This window comes from Rattus norvegicus, chromosome 7, assembly GCF_036323735.1.
Source record: "Rattus norvegicus strain BN/NHsdMcwi chromosome 7, GRCr8, whole genome shotgun sequence".
Classification (NCBI taxonomy): Eukaryota; Metazoa; Chordata; class Mammalia; order Rodentia; family Muridae; genus Rattus; species Rattus norvegicus.
Window position 1 is genome coordinate 128,623,667 of NC_086025.1, and position 23,313 is coordinate 128,646,979.

At 41.9% G+C, this 23,313-nt stretch overlaps 1 non-coding gene across 1 annotated transcript; it reads right to left on the reverse strand.

Annotated features, from left to right (window-relative positions):
* Nucleotides 1-9,402: 9,402 nt before the first annotated feature.
* On the reverse strand, nucleotides 9,403-9,506 carry LOC120093922 (U6 spliceosomal RNA). Its single transcript, XR_005487635.1, has one exon. It is a non-coding gene; the product is annotated as a U6 spliceosomal RNA (small nuclear RNA).
* Nucleotides 9,507-23,313: the final 13,807 nt, after the last annotated feature.

A 23,313-nucleotide genomic window follows, 5' to 3' on the forward strand; every position in this document is an offset into this window, starting at 1 on the left:
GTTTCCAAGACTGAGGAGGAGAACACAATTTGAAAAAGTAAACAGTCAAAAAAGGAAAAAAAAAAAAAAGGGACTTGATCGAAGAGTCTTTCCTTTGTTTACAATAGGCCAAATTATTCTCAACAGGCTTTTTGCCTTGTCATTTGTATTTGTCTTTAAAAAAAAATAGATATCGTTGCTAGCAAGATGTAGGTACCTGATCATTGATAACTTAGACTGGACTTTGATAATTGATAACTTAGACTGGAGTTCAGTGTACAACTATAGCCCTATCTACTTTGCATAATCATTTAATCATTTGAGGCCATGAGTTCTGGGTAGCCAGGGTAATATAGATTGTACCAAAACCTAAACAAATAAAATTAAGTGGTTACCTAACTTATATATGTTCATGTGTGTGCATATATATATATATATATATATATATATATATATATATATTGGTTTATGTCTTAAATAGACCCAAAAGTCTTGACCCCCAGCCAGTGGTGTTATTTACTGTGATCTAACTTTTAGGAAATAGGGTCTAATGAAAGGAAGTAAGATCATTAGGGACACGACCTTAAAGGAAATGGTGAAATGCTGGTGCCCTGGTCTCTAACCCTCCCTCTCCTCCATTACAGTAGTCAAGCCACCATGATGTAAATGGTCTGCCCTCTCCACCATTGTGAATTGCCTCAACACAAGTCCAGAAATGAGAGTTGAGTGACACAGATTGAAACTCTCTCTAGAGAGAGGTAGATAGACAGATGATAGAAAAATGGAGAATGATGATGATAATGATAGATGGGTAAATAGATGGTAGATTAGAGATGATAGGTTATAGATAGATGATAGATAGATGGATGATAGATGATAGATTGATGAGAGATAGATAGATGATAGATACGTACACACATAGGTACATAGAGGGTTTTTTTTTTTAACAAAATCTCAACTGTTCAATGTTTCCAATGAAGACTCAGAAGCCAGATTTGGTATGAAAGCCTGCTAGCTCAGACAGGCAGAGAAAGCACCCAGGTGACCTTCCTCCTCTGCAGACATCCCAGAATGAATGCCCTCTCTCACAGTCTCAAAAAACAAAACAACAAGAAAAAAAAAACCCTTCAAACGGAATGTCCTTCCCTTTTACTTCCTGTGCATCTCTAACCGTCTTCCTGTCTCCCTCTTACTCTCTATGGCTCTATTGTCAACTAGTTGCCTCTTCAGCCTCGTGATCTATGGTTGACTTTATTTTATCGTGTTTACAATATTCAACCAAAGCTCTTAGATTAAAGGTCTGTGCTAAGGCTAAGCCACACCATGACTAGAAACAGCCTTTCTCCAGTAAATAACACAACCTCAGGGTTCACAGGGTGATCAGATATCCTGCACCACACAGATACATACATACATAGATGTCCTATTGCAGGCAAATTACACTGTCAGGAAGGATTACATAGTACGCCAAGAAGTCGCTGCATCACACTTGCCTAATGAAATCCCGAGTCTTCTTATTTCCCCTCTTTTGCTTATAATGTGTGCCAAATTGTTTTCTCATAAATGTAAATTTTACTTCTAATTGATGAGAAAATAAAAGTAGTAAACAAGTCTTTTCAAAAATAAAGTAAGTCGTTTCTTAAAATATTGAAAAATATTTCCTAAGAATTCTTCATAAAGAACTTTCCCATCTGTGAGGAAAGAAGATACCAGATTTCTAAGTGACTCATTCCCTGCACGGCTACTCACAACTCTGCTTTACTGAGGGCAGATAAATTTGTGAAGCACAATGGTGAGTTTTCATGAATCTCATTGCTATCGAGCAACGTGTTCACCGTTTTGACGTGTTAGGTGGCTGTTGGCACGATGAGTCAAAAGAGCTGGAAACTCAGTGGCTGGGGTGATGAGTCACAACAATGAATGACAAAGCACCTTTCGGGTCACACAAGCACGGATTCAGATGAGAATGAGTGGGCTCTTTCCAGAATTTTCTCTCTCTTCTAGGACACAAGAAATCACTGCCCCTTCCTCAGAATCTCGCATCTTCATCCTGGCACAAGGACACGCAGCTCCGTATACGATCCTGAAAGGGTCCCGCCTTCATGCAATTAAAGTGCTACCTAGAGTGACTTATTAGGCCCCGGAGCAGATTATAAAACGCCTGGAATCAGAAATAAAACTGAAAACATGGCATCCTGAGGGCAGGGTGACAATTTCACCAAAGGAACCCAAGAATGTGAATGCCCAAGGCATGGTTTCTCTGCTGAGAATTGTGCAGCCAAGAGTACTAGGAGCATCTCAGCTTGGAGCTCTAGGAAACTCAACGTGGAAAGGTTTGGAGAATAAACGGTAGCAGATGCATGGGTCCGTCGGCATGTACAGGAACAAACACACAAGCCTACAAGACTGGCAGGGTTTACGAGAAACCCCAGCCTACTTATTCCCCTCATATTATCCTGTGCTAATTACTCCTGTCTGCTTTTGTTTCTGCCTCTGCAACATTGTGATATGATTACAGGCATTGAGCCACTGTAAGTATATATTTCCAGGAAGATGCAGGTGCTTGATCATTGGTAGCTGAGGACTGTGGTGCACAACTTGAGCTCCAGCTACTTAACACAATCACTTACAAATATGAACTCTGGGCCAACCTAGGCAACATAGACCTCTATTGAAACCCAAAGAAACAAAATGTAGTAGTTATATAGAATTCCCATTGGATTATCACTGCCACTGCTACAGACCCAACACTAAGAATGTGTGAGTTGGTTGAGAATAAGCTTGTGTAAGTGATTTGTAGACTTAGACCAGAGTTCCCTCTCTTTCACAGAGCCCTTTGACAGCTTCATCCACAGAGCCTTTCGACAGCTTCATCCATGTATACCAAAGCTACTTACCTGCCCTCGCATTTTTAAATTTATTATTTCCTGTAAAAGAATTGAAGTGTTTAAAAAAAACACAACTATTAAACTTTTGATTAGTCAGCACCCGGTCCTTTAGGCATATCTAGCTGATAAGAGCAAGACACCGGGAAATGATGTTGTATTTTGTGAAAGCGCCACAACCCCGTGTGTCGCGTGTATCTCTGCGTTTACCACTAACCGTTCTATGAGGAATGCAAGCAGGCAAATAGTTGGATTCACTGGTTTGTGAGCATTTTCGTGTATTTGCACAGTAAGCACATAAAAGACTCCAAAGAGTTGCTGGTAAGCCTGGAAAGTGGGTTCCGATAATTCAAAGGAACGTTAGGATGCAGGTTGGGAAGAAGGGGAAGGTTCTCCGCTCAGTCCAACCTGCTAACTAGTGAGTTCTCCCTTCCTCCTTCCTAGAGAGGTCAGCCTGAGGCCACCAGGTGGAGCCAATCAAGGCAGGTTCCAATCTGCCTTTCCATCTGGGCAATCCAGCGTATGAATTCTGCGCCCCTGATAAAACACTGGCTCACGTCCTCTCTCTGTATCTCTATATATCCTGATGACTCTTCCCATTGCGTGAACTGAACTCTATTGTGTCTAACCAATGTAGCCATTCTTCAATGTATCTACAAACACACACACACACACACACACACACACACACACACACGGGGGTGGGGGGAGCAGAGACAGAGACAGATAGAGACAGACAGACATGCATGCACATGCACACACAAACACACACGGGGGTGGGGGGAGCAGAGACAGAGACAGATAGAGACAGACAGACATGCATGCACATGCACACACAAACACACACGGGGTTGGGGGCAGCAGAGACAGAGACAGATAGAGACAGACAGACATGCACGCACGCACGCACACACACACACACACACACACACACACACACATTTTACTCTTCTTACCTTTCTTGGAACTTATTTGGCTGTCTCTCCCAACACAGCACCTAGCTGCTGGGAATAGACCCAGATAGCAAGAAACAGTCTGAAGAGAAAAGGCATGTACGCCGACCTTGGTTTTCCCTGCAGGGCACAACCTAGAATTTAATCAGTATCTCTCAGTGATTTATTGGGGGGAAAATATGAAAGATTATTTTATTTGGGTAATAAGTAGTGATAATAAGGAAATAAGTAGGACTTGGAATTAATGAATTCACTACCAATTCAACATCTGCCAAGTTCTTGGGATGTATCAGGTTTAGTGAAAAGAAATCGGGGTAGGGGGTCACTAGAAATGGAGACAGAGAGAGACAGTATGGAGGAAGTCACATACCTGTGCGGAGTTCGGGAGGGCCAGCAGTGGGGTGCAGGGAAGGAGAGCAAGTTTTCACATCAGAGACAGGCAGTCTGTATAAGGATTTGTCATCTGCAATCCGTCCCCCTTAAATCTCCACTAATGGCTTACAAGCTGCAGTTATGAGTTATATAATATGTTCCATTCGACACATTTTCTTTCAACTATCACCCTAATACTGTGACAGGAATAGAAGAACGGGATTGATGAGGTAAAGACCCTTAAGCCTAGCACAATGATTCACACCTCTAACTCCAGCACTCAGTAGGCTAAATACAGGACAGTTAGAATGAGTTCAAGGCTAGCCTGGGCTACAATAAGATCCTGTCTTGGAGGTATGGGGAGATTACAAAACTTTCCAATGGTTACTGTCACGGTTACCATTTACGTTGGTGTTGTTGTATATGACTAGAATTTAAATTTATTGTAGCATGCCTACACAGCACTTAAGCTCTCAGTCAGACGTTCACAAGTCCATAGGTTGACAAAAGAATATAGTGTAGGTTAAAATCCCACAATATTAGCAATTGGAAGACTTCAAAGAGTACAGACAAGTATGCTCCCTTGACTCCTACCACTAGCCATCATGACAGATTCTTGAACTTCCCCAGAGAATGATGAAATAATTCTCTTACAGCTGACCTGAAATGTCAGCAACGCACACGTGATAGTAAAGCTTCCAAGATACAAAGAATCCATATCTTCTGGGCATATATCGAAAGAATGAGTCTTGTTTGGTGTAAAGAAATCACCAAGCCTTATCAGACCGAGGAACATTCTCCAAGACTAAACTATCAAACGTGAAAGATCAACAATGACTTACAAACTCATTAACAAACATTAAACAAACATTAAAGAGCTAAGGCAAATAAGCAAAAATATGATCTCTAACAGGACCTTAGATTTAAAACAAAAGGACTTTAAATTGACACTAATGAGTATTTGAATGCTGCCCTCCTTAGATATTGTTACTGTGTCAGTGTTGAAGCTGTAGGCACAATGACGCAGCAGACAATGTTGTAATATTCCACAGCATCAACACACAAATAAATGCATGTGGAGTGGGAAAGAGCAAAGGGAATCCACGCACCCACCTTGTGCCTCACAGGTAGTCACAGATGTTCACTTTCTCTACTTGGACTCTTGGTAGAGCACGTTAAGAAAATGTATCTTCTTAGACAAACACTGGAGCCCCTTGACTTATGGAGACTTACACACCAAGGGAAGTATTTGCTACATTGACATCAACCTGAGACATTCTTGTGAATTAACATTAATTAAAATATCCTGCCATCCCGGGCCTCATAAGTCCCAAGCCAATCCCTTTCTTTAACATCTGTGTGAACGTCCAAAGGAGCAAATCTTGCTTAAAATTTTAAAATGAAGTAATTAGGAAACTAAGCAGTGAATGTTCAAAGCCTTCTAATGGCTTTCTGAACAATGAAACCACTTTGAAATGCCTTGAATTTATAATGTTCTTGTGGCCTGTTATATAGGGATTGAAGTTTTTAACACAGCTTTTTGGTCATAATCTCTGTAAGAATGGGGCAAGGGGGGAAATTTATATAAAAATCATTGAGCAGAAAATCTTGAGGAATTATCCACTGTTGAAATTCACTTGTGTTATTTGTCCCAAGAGCTCTCATGTACAAGAAAGGAGTGAGGTGGTGCCAAGAATGCTTTTTTACTGTAAAGTATTATGAAGCCCGTGTAGCTTACACGTGCAGACAACATCTGGTGCCCTCAATAAAGAATAAAAGCCGGAAAGTCTGCTAAAGACGCAACATGGAAAGGCCAAACCTTTGATACTTAAATCATAGTTTCTTTTAATGATGATGAACTCGTTTTGCAGACTGGAACATATAGTTTCTGATCATTATTTGTTAAATGCTTCAAATGGTGGAAAGAATGAAAAACCTATTTTTTCCTCCCTAGAAGGGAATTTTTGTCAATTACTGAATTTCCACTTTATTGTATGACTTTGAAATATATCTAAAAGCTAGTGTTCCCCTATTGCTATATATGTGATCTTGGAATAATTGCTAAAATATGTCCTGCTTCTATAATCTGCTTAAATCTAAAGTGACCTAACAATGCTTGAAGATGTGATTTTTTTTTTTGGTTCTTTTTTTTTTTTTGGAGCTGGGGACCGAACCCAGGGCCTTGCGCTTCCTAGGCAAGCACTCTACCACTGAGCTAAATCCCCAGCCCCGAAGATGTGATTTATAAAGAATTTAAGTTAACTAAAGGTGATAGAAACAGTCAGGTTCAATCATATTCCTTGAGTCATTTACTCTTTTTGTACCATATCTACTAGATAGAAGCACTGAGTGTTCAAAACCTAAAGATCCCTGAGCATGAACTTAAGACCTCAATGCACAGCTCATCTTTCAAGAAAATAAAGCCTGGGGGTTGGGGATTTAGCTCAGTGGTAGAGCGCTTGCCTAACAAGCTCAAGGAGCTGGGGCCCTGGGTTCGGTCCCCAGCTCCGAAAAAAAGAAAAAGAAAAAAAAAAGAAAAGAAAGCCTGTTTTATTTAGATTTCTTCTTCCTTCTATAGGCACAGTTAGTTCTCACCACAAAACATTCTTCCTCGCACTCTTCTGCATGTTTGCTTAACAGAATGTCCTCTGGGCTTGTTTGAGCTCACATGTAATCATGTGATATTGTTCGATCAATGGGTATAGCTACACTCAATTTCCCTCCACAAAAAAATATCTCTAGAGCCAGGAAATAAGTCAGTCCTTCGTATACCAAGACTAGCCTAAGTGTTTGACTCCAAGTCACACATTGACCTCTGGGTTTATCACTTCAAGCCAGAGTGTCAGGTTCTTAACAGGACAAAGTATTCTATGTATAGAAGTCTCCATGTCCCCACTGTTGACATAAGGCAGCTTTCATAATAGACACCTGTAGGTAGGCCAGACTATCATATCTGACTCACTTTGAGGTAAGACCTCCTGGGTGTACAACTAGAAATTCCAATTCATTGGCTACAGACTCAGTTGTCCCTTTCGAGGTGCAGATTTTGTCTGAGGTCTTTGCTTGCATCAGTTGAGCTGACGGTGTGGTTTTCTACCATGGTCTCATGTCTGGTCAGAATCAGTTACTGATTTCAGTGTGTCAAACAGAACTTGTATCCCTGGGATGAAAACCGACTTGGACGTGATGTAAGATCTTCTGAACTGTCAAATGATTTTGGTGGTGTTTCTTCCCTTTGTATTTTATGGGGAAGTTTGAGAAGCCTGGGTGTTAGCTCTTCTTTGTCCTGTTGATAAAACTCCATGGTGCGCTTCCTACTGACTGTATTAACTTCACTGATTTGCTTTTGATAAGTCATACGTGCCTGAAATGTATTCATTTCTTCTAGATTTTCTAGGTTTTTTAAGAATACATTTTTAACATATTTTGCAATAATTTTCTATCTTTCAGTGGTCTCCATTAGAATCTCACATTTTCACCCATGATTTTTCTTAATTTGGATTTTCCTCTTTCATTTGGTTAGTTCAGCCTAATTATTTTATGTCCATCCAGTGGTTTGTTTGGTTTGTTGTTTGTTTGTTTGTTTGTTTGTTTTTATGACCAACTTCTCATTGGGTATATTTCTTATTTATTGTTCTTTTATCTTCCATTTAATCAATTTCTTTTCTTCTGAATTTTTACGTTAATAACTTTCGAGGAGCATGTGCATTGTTCGGTCTCATTGTGAAATTTTCAAACAAAATACTTTAGTGATTCTTTAACCTTCTCTTCAGCCCCACCCCCACCCTGCACCTGTCTGCATAGCCTATGGCTTCCTTTCTCTTTTCATGTCTCTTGTGGTTGCAGGATATTCAATCACGCGGGGACCCCTGAGATTGTGTTACTTGCTGACAATGCTCATCCCTGGTTGAGGTGTGGCTCAGTGTTAGCATGGGCCTTTACTCCCTCTGGCTGGAATTCAGTCACACCCTTTAGTACTCACGTTTTATCCCAAACAATGAAGGTCAAGTTAGTTTGAAGATGGAAGCAGCCATGTTGGAAAGTGATGCCTACCTGAATGGCAAAGTGACGAATCAGAAAAGATTTGACAGAATAGGCCATGCCCAACTCTCGTGAGAAGAGAGGGGAAAGGGAAGCTACTTAAGAGAGCAGCACGGAGAAGGAAGAAGTTTGACCAGGGGGACTTTAGAGAAACCGGTTGCAGAGAGAGAACAAGCTAGACACAAGTGAAGACAGAACAAGCCAGAGAAGGAGAAGAGGCCAGAAGACTGGAACAGATTGCCAAAGTTAGTATGAGGCCAATCAGGGCAATTCAGGAGAAGCCAAGAGAAGCAAGAGCACATCAGTTGGCTTGGAGAGGAGTTTGATCCAGAACAGCTGAGTTGAACCAGCCTGCCAGAGTTCAGAAAAGAACTAGAAAGGGGTGAGCTTATTCAGCAGTGAGTCTCAGAGACTGAAAACGTTCTCATCCTAGTAAGATCTTACGGAGACTAGAAGCTTCCAGGACTAGCCTTAGGTTGTCAGATAGAGTCAGTGAGCCCCACAGGCAACAACTTTAGAAGAATAAAAGTCCCTCTTCCATTCCTCGTCCTATACTTCCCTCCCTTCCTCGACACCTCTTTTCTCCCTTCTCATAGTCTCCTTCCTAGTTTCATAACCTACACCCACACAAAACCCCATTCATACACATACAAATAATACAATCTGGGATCTGCTTGTGAAAGAAACACACAGTTCTTGTCTTTCTGAATCCGAGTTATCTTGTGTAGATTTAATCCAATACAGAAGCATCCTTTCCCTGAAGATGTTATGGTCTATTTGTCTTTGCATATGAATAAAATCCCACTGTGTATACCCAATGTTTTCATTGACCATTCGTCTACTGGTAGATGTCTAGACTGACTTGGTTCTTATTAATGTCAATGATGCCACAGTGGACAGGGATGCATCTCTTTGATACATCCCTGGTGTGGACTACAGATTCCTTCTAGTGCAATCCCAGGGGCAGTATAATTAGGACTGTGGCTGTTCTTTTTCTGTCTGGGGGGGCACTCTATACTGATTTCCAGTGTGTCTACAGTAGTTTACATCCCCATCCTCCATGAACAAACATCCCTTGTTCCCCTCAACAACAACAGCATCTCTTGCCACCCCTTTTCTCCATGATAGAAGTCCTAACTAAGGGCTGATGTGACCTCACAGTGGACTCTTTGTTTACTATGGGACACTTCACAGAATTGCGTGTCATCCTTTCACAGGGGCCAGGCTAATCTCCATGCTATCCCAAGGTGACTGTGTGTGCTGCCAAAGCGAGCACCCTCACAGTACATTTAATACTCAATAGTTTTGATACGCACTTCTCTAGTGGCCAGCGGTCTAAACACTCTGTAAGTGCTTGTTGGGCATTCCTGTTTATTTGATTGCCATCTGTCCATTCATTTCACTAGCTCATTTGTTGACCAGAAGATTTAGAGGGGAGTGCCTAATTTTGACAATTATTGATATATTTCAGATATTAACCCTGTCTGAAGCATACCTGCCAAAGCCTTTCTCCCACTCATTAGTCTGTTTTTTCTACCTTATAAGTTTCCTTTGCTGTATAAGTTTTCTTTTTATTTCAAGGAGTCCTACTTACTAATTATTGGGGCTATTTTCTGTGCTACCAGAGCTGCTGTGTTCAGAAAGTTCTTGCCTTAATATATATATATATATGTGTGTGTGTGTGTGTGTGTGTGTGTGTATAAATGTGTATATGTGTGTGTGTATATGTGTGTGTGTGTGTATGTGTGTGTGTGTGTGTGTGTGTGTGTGTGTGTGTGTGTGTCTATCTTGAAGTACATTCTCTCTTTTTCTCTAGGACAGTAGTGCTCAACCTTCCTAATGCTGTGACCCATTAATACAGTTCCTCATGTTGTGGTGAACCCCAACCATAAAATTAGTTTTGTTATAACTTCTTATCTAATTTTGCTACTGCTATGAATCATAATGTAAAAATCTGTCGGTTTTGGTGATATTACATGACCCCTGTGAAAGGCTCATTTCACCTCCCCCCTGCTCTAAAAGTTCTAACATTTTGCGTTTTAAATTAAGGTCCTTGATTCAGTTTGAGTTGGTTTTGAACAAAATACAAGCGCTGTACCTAGTTTCATTCTCCTTCAGTTAGATATACAATCTTGCCAGCAGCTTTTATTGGCTAGGTTATCTTTTCTCTAGTATAGTTTATTTTGATAACTTCCTCAAAAAATCGAGTAGCCATAGTTCCGTGAGTTTGTTTCCAGATCCACTGTTCAGTTGCACTTTTCTGTGTATCTATTCGATGCCCTTACCGTGCACTGACTTTTCAGGAGTGACATGCCCAACAGGGAATGTATGAGCCTTTAGAACAGTACCAATGCCAACTAAGGCTCAAAGTATAATAATTTCCTTACTGGCTAATAAAAATAATATGTCCCACAGCCCTCCAGATCCAAAACCTGCCCGCAGAGAGATGGTCTGCTAGGAGCGCTCTCACTCCTAAACCCACAGGTAAGACCCCACTTACACTCCACTGACTGTCCAAAGAAGAACCCACCAAGAGCACACAGGGCACAGGAACCACAGAGCAGCCAGGGACAGGAACCTTCTGGTTTCCATCTGCGCCCAGAGCTGGGGCTGTCCCACAGCCCTCTGGACCTAAAACCTGCCTGCATAGAGCTGGTCTCCCAGAGCACTCTCACTCCTAAGATTGCAGGACCCAGTTCTCCCACCACAGCAAGTGCTGGATGTCCCAACACTGGAAAAGCAAGATTCTGATATAAAATCACATCTCATGATGATGATAGAGGACTTTAAGAAGGACATAAATAACTCCCTTAAAGAAATACTGGATAACACAGGTAAAACAGTAGAAGCCCTAAACAGGAAACACAAAAATGCCTTTAAGGAATTACAGGAAAACACAACCAAACAGGTGAAAGAATTGAACAAAAACAACCGGGATTGAAAAAATAGAAATAGAAACAATAAAGAAATAAAAAAGGGAGACAACCCTGGAGTTAGAAAACCTAGGAAAAAGATCAGGAGTCATTGACACAAACATCTCCAATAGAATTGAAAAAATAGAAGAGAGAATCTCAGGGGCAGAAGATAACATAGAAAACACTGACACAACAGTCAAAGAGAATGTAAAATGCAAAAAGCTGCTAACCCAAAACATCCAGGAAATCCAGGACACAATGAGAAGATCAAACCTAAGGATAATAGGTATAGAGGAGAGTGAAGACTCCCAACTTAAAGGGCCAGTAAATATCTTCAACAAAATTCTAGAAGAAAACTTCCCTAACTTAAGGAAAGAGGTGCCCATAAACATACAAGAAGCCTACAGAACTCCAAACAGATTGGACCAGAAAAGAAATTCCCCCATCACATAATAGTCAAAACATCAAATTCGCAAAACAAAGAAAGAATATTAAAAGCAGTAAGGGAAAAAGGTCAAGTAACATATAAAGGCAGACCTATCAGAATTACACCAGAAAAAGCAAGAAAATAATCTTCTTTCAACTAGCCCAAAATAAGAGAGCCACACAAACATAATTCCACCTCTAACAACAAAAAATGACAGGAATACTCCTTAGTATCTCTTAAGATCAATGGACTCAATTCCCTAATAAAAATATATAGACGAACAGATTGGATAAGTAAACAGGACCCAGCATTTTACTGCATACAGGAAACACACCTCAGTGACAAAGACAGAACTACCTAAGAGTAAAGGGCTGGGAAAAAAAAACTTTTCAAAGCAAATGGTCCCCATACTTCAAGCTGGAGTAGCCATTCTAGTATTGAATAAAATCGACTTTCAACCTAAAGATATCAAAGAAGATAAGGAAGAAGACTTCACACTCATCAAAGGAAAAATCTACCAAGATGAACTCTCAAGTTTGACTAGCCATGCTGCAAATGCAAGGGCACCCACATTCATAAAAGAAATTTTACTAAAGTTCAAAGCACACATTGCATCACACAAATAATAGTGGGAGACTTCAACACCCAACAGAAACTAAAGAGAGCAACAGAAGGTATGAACCAAATGAAGTTAACAGATATCTATAGAACATTTCATTCTGAAACAAAAGAATATACCTTCTTCTCGTGCAACCTTCTCCAAAATTAACCATATAATTGGTCACAAAACAGACCTCAACAGACACAAGAAGATTAAAATAATCCCATGCATCCTGTCACATCACTATGGACTAAGACTGGTCTTCAATGACAACAAAAATAGCAGAACGCCCATATACACATAGAAGCTGAACAATGCTCTACTTAATGACAACTTGGTTAAGGAAGAAATAAAGAAATTAAAGACTTTTTATAATTTAATGAAAATGAAGACACAACATACCCAAACTTATGAGATACAATGAAAGCAGTGCTAAGGCAAAAAACTTATAGCTCTGAGTGCCTCAAAAAAGAAAATGGAGAGAGCATATGCTAACGGTTTGACAGCACACCTGAAAGTTCTAGAACAAAAAGAAGCAATATCAACCAACCAGACACCCGCAGATTTCCCAGGGACTAAACCATCAACCGATAAGTACAGATGGAGGGACCCATGGCTCCAGCCGCTTAAGGAGTAGAGGATGGCATTGTCCGGCATCTTAGGAGAAGCCGCCCTTGGTCCTGTGAAGTCTCGTTTCCCCAGTGTAGGGAATGCCAGGGTGTTGGGGTGGGAGTGGGTGCATGGGAATGGCAGCATCTTCATAGAAGCAGGGAGAGGGGGATGGGAGATGAGGGAAAAGGGATAACATTTGAAATGTAAATGCATGAAATATCCAATTAAAATAAAAAATATGTAATTTGCATACCAATAATTTGAGGATAGAACCAATGGGAAGAAAACGTATCATTTACAGGAAGCAAACATTACCAGCTGCTGAGCTACTCATAACACATGCTAAGTGGCAGCTCCAGCTTCTTATTTATAGGGTGTTGAAAGGGCCTTCTACTGGTTACTAGAGAAGCATGGTCTATGACTTCATAGCAACCTTCTTGAACCTCGGTCCTATCTGTTCAACTCCCACTTCCTGGAAAAACAATTCTTCTCAGTTTTAGGCACAAAGGTATAGGAGAGATCATGTCATCCACAATGAAGTTGACAGATGCAGGGTTTGTGTCACTGTCTATGACAGGAGGCAATGATTTGGTGCAGACACCGCTCTCCCCATTATGTCTGTCTGTTGCTCCGCCATGGTTACGGCAGCTTGTTTATACAGGGCTCCATTCTGAGTCCTTACCTAGTGGTCTTCATGGCATTCATGAACTTGACTCTGTGAATCCTCCCCAAAGCTGTCAGCTCATGAGAGACCATTTCTCTCCCTTGGAAAAAAAAAAAGAATGTGTTCTATTATTCAAGACCTAAGTACCTTTACTAAACCCTTCCTTTTAAATCTGATTTCTACCATCTCTGTCAAGCTTCTAATAGACTGACTTCTAAGTTTCTCTTGAAAACATGTGTTACATGGGTGCATAGCCATATCACAAGCCAAAACTCTTTGCATTGTTAGTTAATAAAACCTGGAATGCAAGCCAGCTTAAGTAGACTTCATTAGCTTAAACAAATGAAGGTATTCTGGGCTTGCAGCTTTAGGTGTAACATGTCTTTGTCATAGCTTTCACTGTTCCTCCCATGGAGAGTTAGCTCGTCCATGTGCCAGTACGATGACTATATACTCAATCTTTTTGTGTGAATTTCACGTGTTGATTTTAGTTTTAACAACTTTCCACCCTTTCACCACAAAGAAGCACACTAACTACGGTGTTTCAATTTGGAAATCTCTCTTTAGCACAATTTTAAACAAATCTGTTGCCTTTCTCGCTCTCTCGCTCTCTCTCTTTTTTAGTCGCTTAGCAACTTCTCAGACAGGAAGCAGTGTTCCCAGCAGTTCTGGCAGACAATGAATGTGAACAACACTTCTTCAGCACGGGTCAGAACACTGGGTCAGTATCATCAGCCAAACCTGGGATGTGTCCCTCTGTGCCTTTGAGAGATGGAGTTGTTGATGCTCAAATAGCACTGGGATCTGTCAGGAGATAGAAATTAGATAAGATCACTAGCCTTTCCTACGGATTTTCAGGGAAATGAAAAGTTTCTCTAATATGCATCTCTTGAAAGTGTAAAACCAAGTACGAAACACAGGTCTAACATATAGAAGATAAATTTAGCACCATGGGTGGAGGAGCCTCCTGAGGAGTCTTAGCCTGCCGAAGAACATACATGGTGAAACAAGGGATCAATAATTTCTGCCTCCCTATTGGCTCTTTATATTCTATAAACACGGCCTTGTCAATCCTCTTAAAGTTCCACTTGAGAACTAATAGTGACCAATGCCCACCTACGTGCTAATTCTTGGGTTTAAATATAGACCAAGAATTCTGTCTAGAATTCTACTCAAATTCAGACAATGGTACAAATATATTATTTCCAAATAGAAATCCTTTCATCTCTTGAAGCTCTGCATTACTTGTTTGGGGTTTACAGTATCATATTTTCTTTGGTGGACACTGGGAGAGAAAGTCAGTGTCTGGAGCAAAGAGAGGGTGTCCTGCTACCTTCTTGCTCAAGCTTCCTCCTTGGCAGAAATGGCCTGCCCATTGTTTCATTGTCAGATCCTCAAAATCTTCACTCAGAGTAACTGGGAAGGCAGCAGGTTAGGCTCATTGGATTTCCCAGACAAATTCGCATGGCCTAAGTCTGCGCTTGCAACATAACAAAGGCTTGACAGATGTCTAGAGGATTGTCTACTTAATCCCCCACCCTAAATAGATGACATTTTTCCATTCATTCTTTGTACCCTCAAGCTCCTAGTCTGCAACCTCGAGCAAAGGAAGATTTGTTGAATCAATTATGTAATGGATGACATCTCTCCAAATGCCACAGTATTCCCCATTCGAAGGAGGAGTGATGAATGTGAACACTTAGCAGTAGCCATCATAATAATTTCCAGGGCTTCAAGCTTAATATTAAGAGTGGAAAAGGAGAACATGATCTATCAAAAATGTATACAGGGCCTAGTCAATGAAGTGCAAGCATCAGGACCTAGGTTGGAGCCTAGGGTTATATGAAGTAACTGGACATAGTCCTATGCACCTGTAAGACCACGGCTGGAGACAAAGACAGGAGAACCCCATCCGTAAGGCTCACTGGCAAACCAGCCTGACTGAATCTGCAAGCTCAAGATTCGGTGTGAGACCTTGTCTCGGATCTTAAGGCAGAGTTCAGTTGAAGAAGACACCCAACATCGACGTCTGTTCTCCACACACGCATACACCATATGTGCACATGTACTCAGAGACACACCCCCATGCACACGTGTACACATGCAGGAACACACAAGTGCACACAAAGTTAAAAGCATAAGGGTGTCACTTAGGTAGCTCGCTGACATTAAATGTGTAGACTGATCAGTGACTCTAAGCCCGGTTTTTACAAACCTACTTTTTAACCTTTCAGTCTGAGAACAACAAACAAGGAAAGGGATGACTTAATAGAATGTGTTTGATGTCATGGTGCATTACTACTTGACGTAGAAACCTGGGCAACATGGTCAGCCTTTTAATGAATCCCCAAACCACAGCAGAGAGTTTTGTAAATTCCAAATTAGTGAGATTTTCATGAAAGTGAATAATGCGACTGTCACCTGTGAGCTTTGTGTCACTTTCCAGGACTGTTTTAAGTGCTGTAATTGGGCAGTGGTTACGATGTTGCTTTATTGGGGGTTTACTAGAACAAAGCGCACTAATCAGCACTCAGTGAGTCACCCACCATGCATTTGTATTCTGAATAAGTATGATAAAGTAAGGAAGAGACTGCAGGATTTTACTGAAGCCAGATGGAACGGTACGTGTGGACACAACCTGCATATGCATTAGAAAAGTTTCTAGTTTAAGGATATAACCTTCTCTTGAAATTCAAAGACCCTTTGGAGACTTACTGGAAAAAAAAGACTTTGCTAACATCATATGATCCACTTAAAGTAATACTTTGATTTATTAGCATCTGAGGGAAAACATGCTGATCATATTTAAATCAAAGTGCACGTGGATTTGAAAATGAGTAGAGACTTGTTGCAAAAGTTGTGCTTTCTTTCAAATATCAAAACCATTAAACTAATGCTACTACCATTCTTCTAAAGTAATTTCAGTTTGGAATGAGGCTCTGGGAACCCGACTTGCTTCCTGAATGAAGACGGACTAGAGCGCTTCAGAGAGGTATTTTGATCCAGGATCAGTTGACTCAACATTGGGGGCTATGTGTGACTAAGCCTCAGGAAGTCCCTAAAATCCCTGAAAACCTGTTCAAAACCAAACTCTTAACTTTGGCACTCCTGAAATTTTGGACCAGATTATTCTTCATTGTGTGTGAGTGAGTGCTTAGCACCACGCCCTGCCTTTTGACGTTGCTAGCGGAGTTCCAGTCATGACTATCAAAACCCTCTCTAAATATCACAACATTCTCAGAGCGCCACTGACTTACAGAGAGGTCATTAGCTCTTACTGGGATCCAAACACATCAAGAAAGGTATCAGCATGTGTGATCATCATCGCTTCCTTGAAACCTCCCCATACTTCACTCTAAAAACCCACAAGCCATTGCAAGGAATTCACAGGCCCTTGGCAGAGCAGTGGCTTTTCCCCCATTTGGTGTCTCTCCCTGAGAGACCTGATGTATAAATGTCAACCCATTAAGAAATTATGTTGCAAAATCTCCCAACTGCCAAACTGTTTAGTGATTCTATCTAAAGATTCTTAGTAGTTTCTTAGGTTGCTTGGCATCAAAGACTCCATATTTCCCATCTTGACTTCATCTCCAGGTCCTAACCCAGGGCCTGACTCATCTAACCTACTAGAATCTGATTCAGTGAAGTGTGAATCCCACACTGTCTGTGGGAAAGCATGCTCCAAAGACTCCTGGGAAGAAGATGGCTCTGGAAATGCTTTTCGATGTCCCGATTTCTCAGACAACTTACTCTAGATCTGTTGCCCAGAAGTCTACTCCGGAAGTGACTGTGGTCAGTGAGCGCATGTCCCACTGTGAGCGTGAACTCCTTTGCAAAGGATCTTCTCTCTGGTCCATATGGGTCTGGCCCCACGTGCAGGTCTTGGGTATTCTGGGTGGTACAAAGCCTGCATAGTCTCCTTGGCTGCTGCTCTGAAGAATGGTGTGGTTGCCCAGTTCTCCTTCCCCTTTGAAACTAGACTGCCACCAAGATTTTCTGTACCGGATTCTTCTCCAAATCTAATTCTAAGAGAATAAAAATCCCTCCCGGGTTCCTCTCCTGACACTATCAGCAGACCAAGAGACCTCTTGTGCTCACTCCTAATTAGAAAGGTTTCCCAATCTAAGTGTTTCATGGGAAAACACAGAAACAAAATAAATTAAGGGGGGGGGGTACAAACTTGCATTTGTAAGCTAACGGACCACCTTCTCTGCTAGCCTGTCCCTCTCCACCTCTGTTTTAGATATTTACTATTTTTTTCTCATCTTTATTGGTATTGATGCAGCCCGTAAGACCTTCACATTTCTCACTTGTTTCCTTCCTGCTCTTGTCTAGGGTTTAGTTTTCTAAATCCTGTGACATTTAATATGAAGGGTCACTATCACCTGGAAAATTATGAAAAAGTGGACTCCAGGCCTCAGCCCAAAGTTATCAACCCGAACATCTCAACTTGCTAGCCAGGGAGGAGGGGGAAGAGTATCATTCTCTGTGTCATCATCAAAGACACAAGCTGGCGGAGAGTCTGTAATCCTATCACAGAGTTTCATGGTGTACTCTCTAAGTATCCCATAGGATGGAAAAATGGGGAGGAACAAGCATATTGGGTATAGGTGGGTCAGGCTGTGAAGTGGTGTGCTACAAAGAGCCAAGTCATATGTCCACTCCCAGGCTTCCTAAGAAGTGTTGCCCTGTTGTATGTCCAAAGCATGGATTTTGGAAGGCAGCTGTGATCACTATGAAAATAGCCCACATTCTTCTGGCCTGGCCAACAGAATGGATATGAAAAAGACACTGTCCTAATTAGGGTCTTACTGCTGTGAGCAGACACCATGACCACGGCAACTCTTATAAAGGACAAACATTTTATTGGGGCTGACTTTTGGGTTCAGAGTTTCAGTTCAGTATCATAGAGGTAGGAGCACGGCAGCATCCAGGCAGGCATGGTGCAGGAGGAGCTGAGGGTCTACATCTTCATCTGAAGGCTGCTAGGAGCCTTCCAGGCAGCTAGGACAGGGGTCTTAAAGCCCATACCCACTGTGGCACACCTACTCCAACAAGGCCACACCTCCTAGTGGTGCCACAGCCCGGGCCAATCATATACAAACCAACATAGGCACCATGCCATGGTTAGAAGCTATAGTCATTGTGTAAAGAAAGTCCCCGTGTACACGACCATCTTGCTAAATGTCATGCTTTGAGAATAGAGCAACATCAGTATACAGGGCTGAATCTGAATGGGAAAGTCCAGGTCTCATTGCCTCCCCAGGAGTAGAAGGCAGACTAGGGATATCTTCCACTGTTATATTTAGCTAGATGGGATTCTAAAATCTGGACATCTGCCCAAGTGCTTTTATTTATTATTATTGGTGTAAAGGAAATGCTGTAATGCTAGAGGGAAAAAATGCTACACTGTGGAGAGAGCTTTGAGAGGCAGTTCAAGTAGGAACAAATACGTAAGACATTTTCCAAAAGCATCAGTGATTGTGACAAAGGTAACGTGATCATGGTTGACATGGATTAGACAAAACCAAACTCAGCTCTCTGTTGCCTGCAAGAGAATCTTGAAACAAGGGTTTCGAAGTTGGCCAAGTATGCAGTCTACCCCAAGCTAAGCACATATCTAATGTCAGGTAACATGGTTGGCTTTGAATCTAAAATCTCCAGAATGTAACCACTTCTTTGTGCCTTTGTTACCATGGCTCAAGTGACCATCTTCTCTTCAGAGGGTTGCTCTATGATCCTCCTGACTGACCTCCCAACACCCTTCTCTTTGTAGTCCATTCCAAATGGCCATTTAAAGACATAAGAGCTCGTGTCATTGACCTGCTCCCTCTCTCGCTCAACTTCCAGGAAAACACAGAGACGTGACATAGTTTGTGCTACATCCCTAAACCTCTGACCTCTGTACCACACTCCATACTGTTGGTACTCTATAGCCACTCTGTCCTCCTTGCTGTCCTTTGAACCAAACACGTTATAAAACTCTTGCTTACCAGCATTCGCTGTCAAGGACTCCATTTTCTCTCCTTGTTATTTTGTCTTTTTTATTTTCAGAGCTGAGGACCAAACCCAAGGCCTTGCGCTTGCTAGGCAAGCTCTCTACCACTGAGCTAAATCCCCAACCCCCATTTTCTCTCTTAAGTTACTGAACTTGGTTTCATTTCTGTTGCCATGGCAAAATATCCTGACCAAAAGCAACTGAGGGGAGGAAAGGGTTTATTCAGCTTACAATTTCAAGTTATAGTCCATCATTCCAGCCCAGCATTTCAGGAAGCCAAGGCATGAATGAGAGTGGAACGTAAGCACTCTTGGAAAAGTCTGTTGGACGGTGTTTTGCTGAGGCAAACACATGAAGGAACGTTTTCGTTAAAGCGGACATAGGTGAAAGGCTAAGGGAGACTGGTGAGGGAACGTTTCCCTGAAGGAGACACTGGAGAGAGGATGTTCTGCTAAAGCAAACACGTGAAAAGACACACGATGAAAGATTCTTTCTTAATGACACACGTGTACTGGTCTCCTTACATTGTGTAGTTGGGCTGCAGTTGTTGGGATGCCATAGAAAGAAATGACCAAAAGCCTTCTGGGAGTGAGCTGCAGTCTGTTGCCACTTTCAAGGATCCAGGCTGATTGGATGCACATGCTGAGGCAAGGCATGTGGAGGGGACGTGATGTTTGGAGGGGATAAATAAGATTCCGAGGAGTGACAGAGACAGAGCTTGGCTTGCTGGTACAGCTAGCTGTGCCACACTTGTGGGTCTCTCATCTTCACTGATCTTCGCTTTCATGAATGAGGCACACCTCATTGGACATTGTACTGAGGACCCAGCTATACCTCTCCTGGGCATATACCCAAAAGATGCTCCAACATATAACAAAGACACGGGCTCCACTATGTTCATAGCAGCCTTATTTATTATAGCCAGAAACTGGAAAGAACCCAGATGCCCTTCAACAGAGGAATGGATACAGAAAATGTGGTATATCTACACAATGGAGTACTACTCAGCTATTAAAAACAATGACTTCATGGAATTCATAGGCAAATGGATGGAACTAGAAAATATCATCCTGAGTGAGGTAACCCAGTCACAAAAGAACACACATGGTATGTATGCACTCACTGATATTAGCCCAAAAGAAGCTTGGCCCACCCACGATACAACTCACAGACCATATGAAACCCAAGAAGAAGGAAGGACACACCAAAGTCTGGGTGCTACGGTCCTGCTCAGAAGTGGGAAAAAATAATCTCCGGAAAATAGAGGAATAGCGGTATCTGGGAGAAAGAGAGGAGGCACAGGGGGAAAGGGGGGCCAGTTCAGATATGGGAAGGGATGGGGGAGAAGTACAGAGGGTCAGGAAATTGAAAGGAGAAGAGTAGCAGTGGGGTAGGGGGAATTTGGGGTAGCCACTAGAAAGTCCCAGATGCCAGGGTCCCAAGAGTTTCCAAGGATCCAACAGGGAGGACATTAGTCAAAATGCCCAACAAAGGGGAGAGAGAACCTGTAGAGACCCTGTCCAGTGGATAAGCATGGCCCCTGGATGAGGGATGGGGCCACCCACCCATCTCAAAAATATTAATCCAGAATTGCTCCTGTCCAAAGGAAATGCAGGGACAAACAGTGGAGCAGAGATTGAAGGAAAGGCCATCCAGAGACTGCCCCACCAGGGATCCATCCCATGAATGGACACCATCTGCAGACACCAAACCCAGACACTATTGCTGATGCTAAGAAGCACTTGCTGACAGGAACCTGGTATGGCTGTCCCCTGACCAATACAGATGCTGATGCACGCAGTCAAACTTCAGAATGAGTGTGGGGACCACAATGGAGAAGTTAGGGCAAGGATTGAAAGCGCTGAAGAGGTTTGCGACCCCATAGCTAGAACAACATCAACCAACCAGAACCCCCAAAAGCTTCTTGGTCCTGTGGAGGATCCCAGGGTAGGGGAATGTAGGGCACTGAGGCAGGAGTGAGCGGGCAGGTGGAGGAGAGACATCATAGAGGTGGGGGCGGGGGGAGGAGGTTTGTGGAGGGGAAACTGGAAAGGGGGGATAGCATTTGAAGTGTCAATAAATAAAATAACCAATAAAAAATACACTTGGACTGAATTTTGATCCTGGAATCAGCATTGCCCATGTTGCATTTCTCTCTGTCCTTAGTAATATTGGGAAAGTACTTTGGGCTCTTTCTGCCGATGTCATCCCCACTCTCTAAGCCGCACTGCGGTGCCGAATTACGTCAATCTTTGATGATGTCATCTTTGATTACCAGACCCTTGCACCTCGGACTTGCCATGCTAGTTTTATGACACACTAATTTGTCTTTATTTAAAATTTCAAAGAAATTCCCACATGGATCCCAGATGTTGGCTATTTAATGCAAGAAGGTGTCTCCTCATTACACAAATGTGGTATGTGTCCAAAATATTGTTTAGTTTATGAATTACTTAAAATAGCTACATCACAAAAACAATGGTTCATGTGTGAGTCATAAATTGAACAATGCCATTTTTTTTTATGTCTACCACATTTGTATAATAAGGAAACACCTTCCTGGATAAAACATCTGGAATCCATGTGAGGGCTTTAGAAATTAGCCTTGTGTTTTCTCAAAACTTTCCTGTGCATAAAAAAAATATCCAAAATGAAAGTAATTTTACCAAAAAATAAAAATGTCCTGCCCAAATATCCTTACAGGTAGCGTATGGCTCGGCTGATATAAAAGCTTGAATCATGGCAGTGTACGTTAAATTGCATTGGGAAGAATGCTGAGAGGACCTGCCCTTCGTGTTTTATTGATTCTGGACCTTTAACCATGATACATACATTGGGATAAATTGTACTGGTACTGTAAATGAGACCGGTCCATGTTTAAAGTCTGAGACCTGTGAATTTGACCTCATTTGAGAAGAGTGCCTTTGAAGAGGCAATTACGTTTAAGGATTTTGAGACGTGATCCCCCAGTAGCAGGTCCTTATGAAGGAAAGGCAGAGAAAAAAACTGACATGGAAGAAAACATCTGGAGGACACCATCTTAAGAGAGACGGGAGGAGCCATACAAAGTAAATCATGAGTCACTAGGAGTTGGCAGGGTCTTCTTCTGCAGTGATTCTGTTGTGTGTGTGTGTGTGTGTGTGTGTGCATGTGTGTGTGTGTGTGTGTACACATGCGTGCATGCGTACGCTCCTTCTGAAATAATTATATCACTGTATTTTATTCAAATATGACATGCTTGGGTTTTCAGCTTCGATTAACATTACAGGCGGGATGTTTCTGTTTGGGGTTTGAATAATACCCAGGGTTTCCTAGCTCTCTGCTTAACCTTGGCATGTTCCAATCTCAAAGACTTCTCAACATGACACACCCATAATTTTTTTTTCATTTAGACAAATATTGAGAAAAGAACCACAAAATCGTGAGAATTCCAGGTGGTACGGAATTCAAAGCGTTGGCAGACGACCCGGCCCTCAGAAGGTCTGTCCTATGCACTTTGAGGACAGCAGTACAGACTCAAAACTCTGACTCAGAAATACACACAGTTAAGTAATGTAGCAATCTGACGGCAAAACACACATGGAGAGAGGTAGGCTTCCGTTCCACATTCTGACTTCCGCTGCTGGCTCTGTTGAAAGTAAGCACCTGCATCTGCTTGGATTATAAATGGAGAGTGCATTCTGATAGACTTCACTGTGGCCTTTTAGAAACCACTGTCCCTTTTGTATGTTTGATACGCCATGAGACTGAACAACCCTGAGAGTATAATTCCACACTTGCTCAACTACCATTCATCTGCTGATAATTGTTTTATATTAAAAATGCAATAAGATTATTTTTCTGAACAACAAGGTCCTGTGGTTATT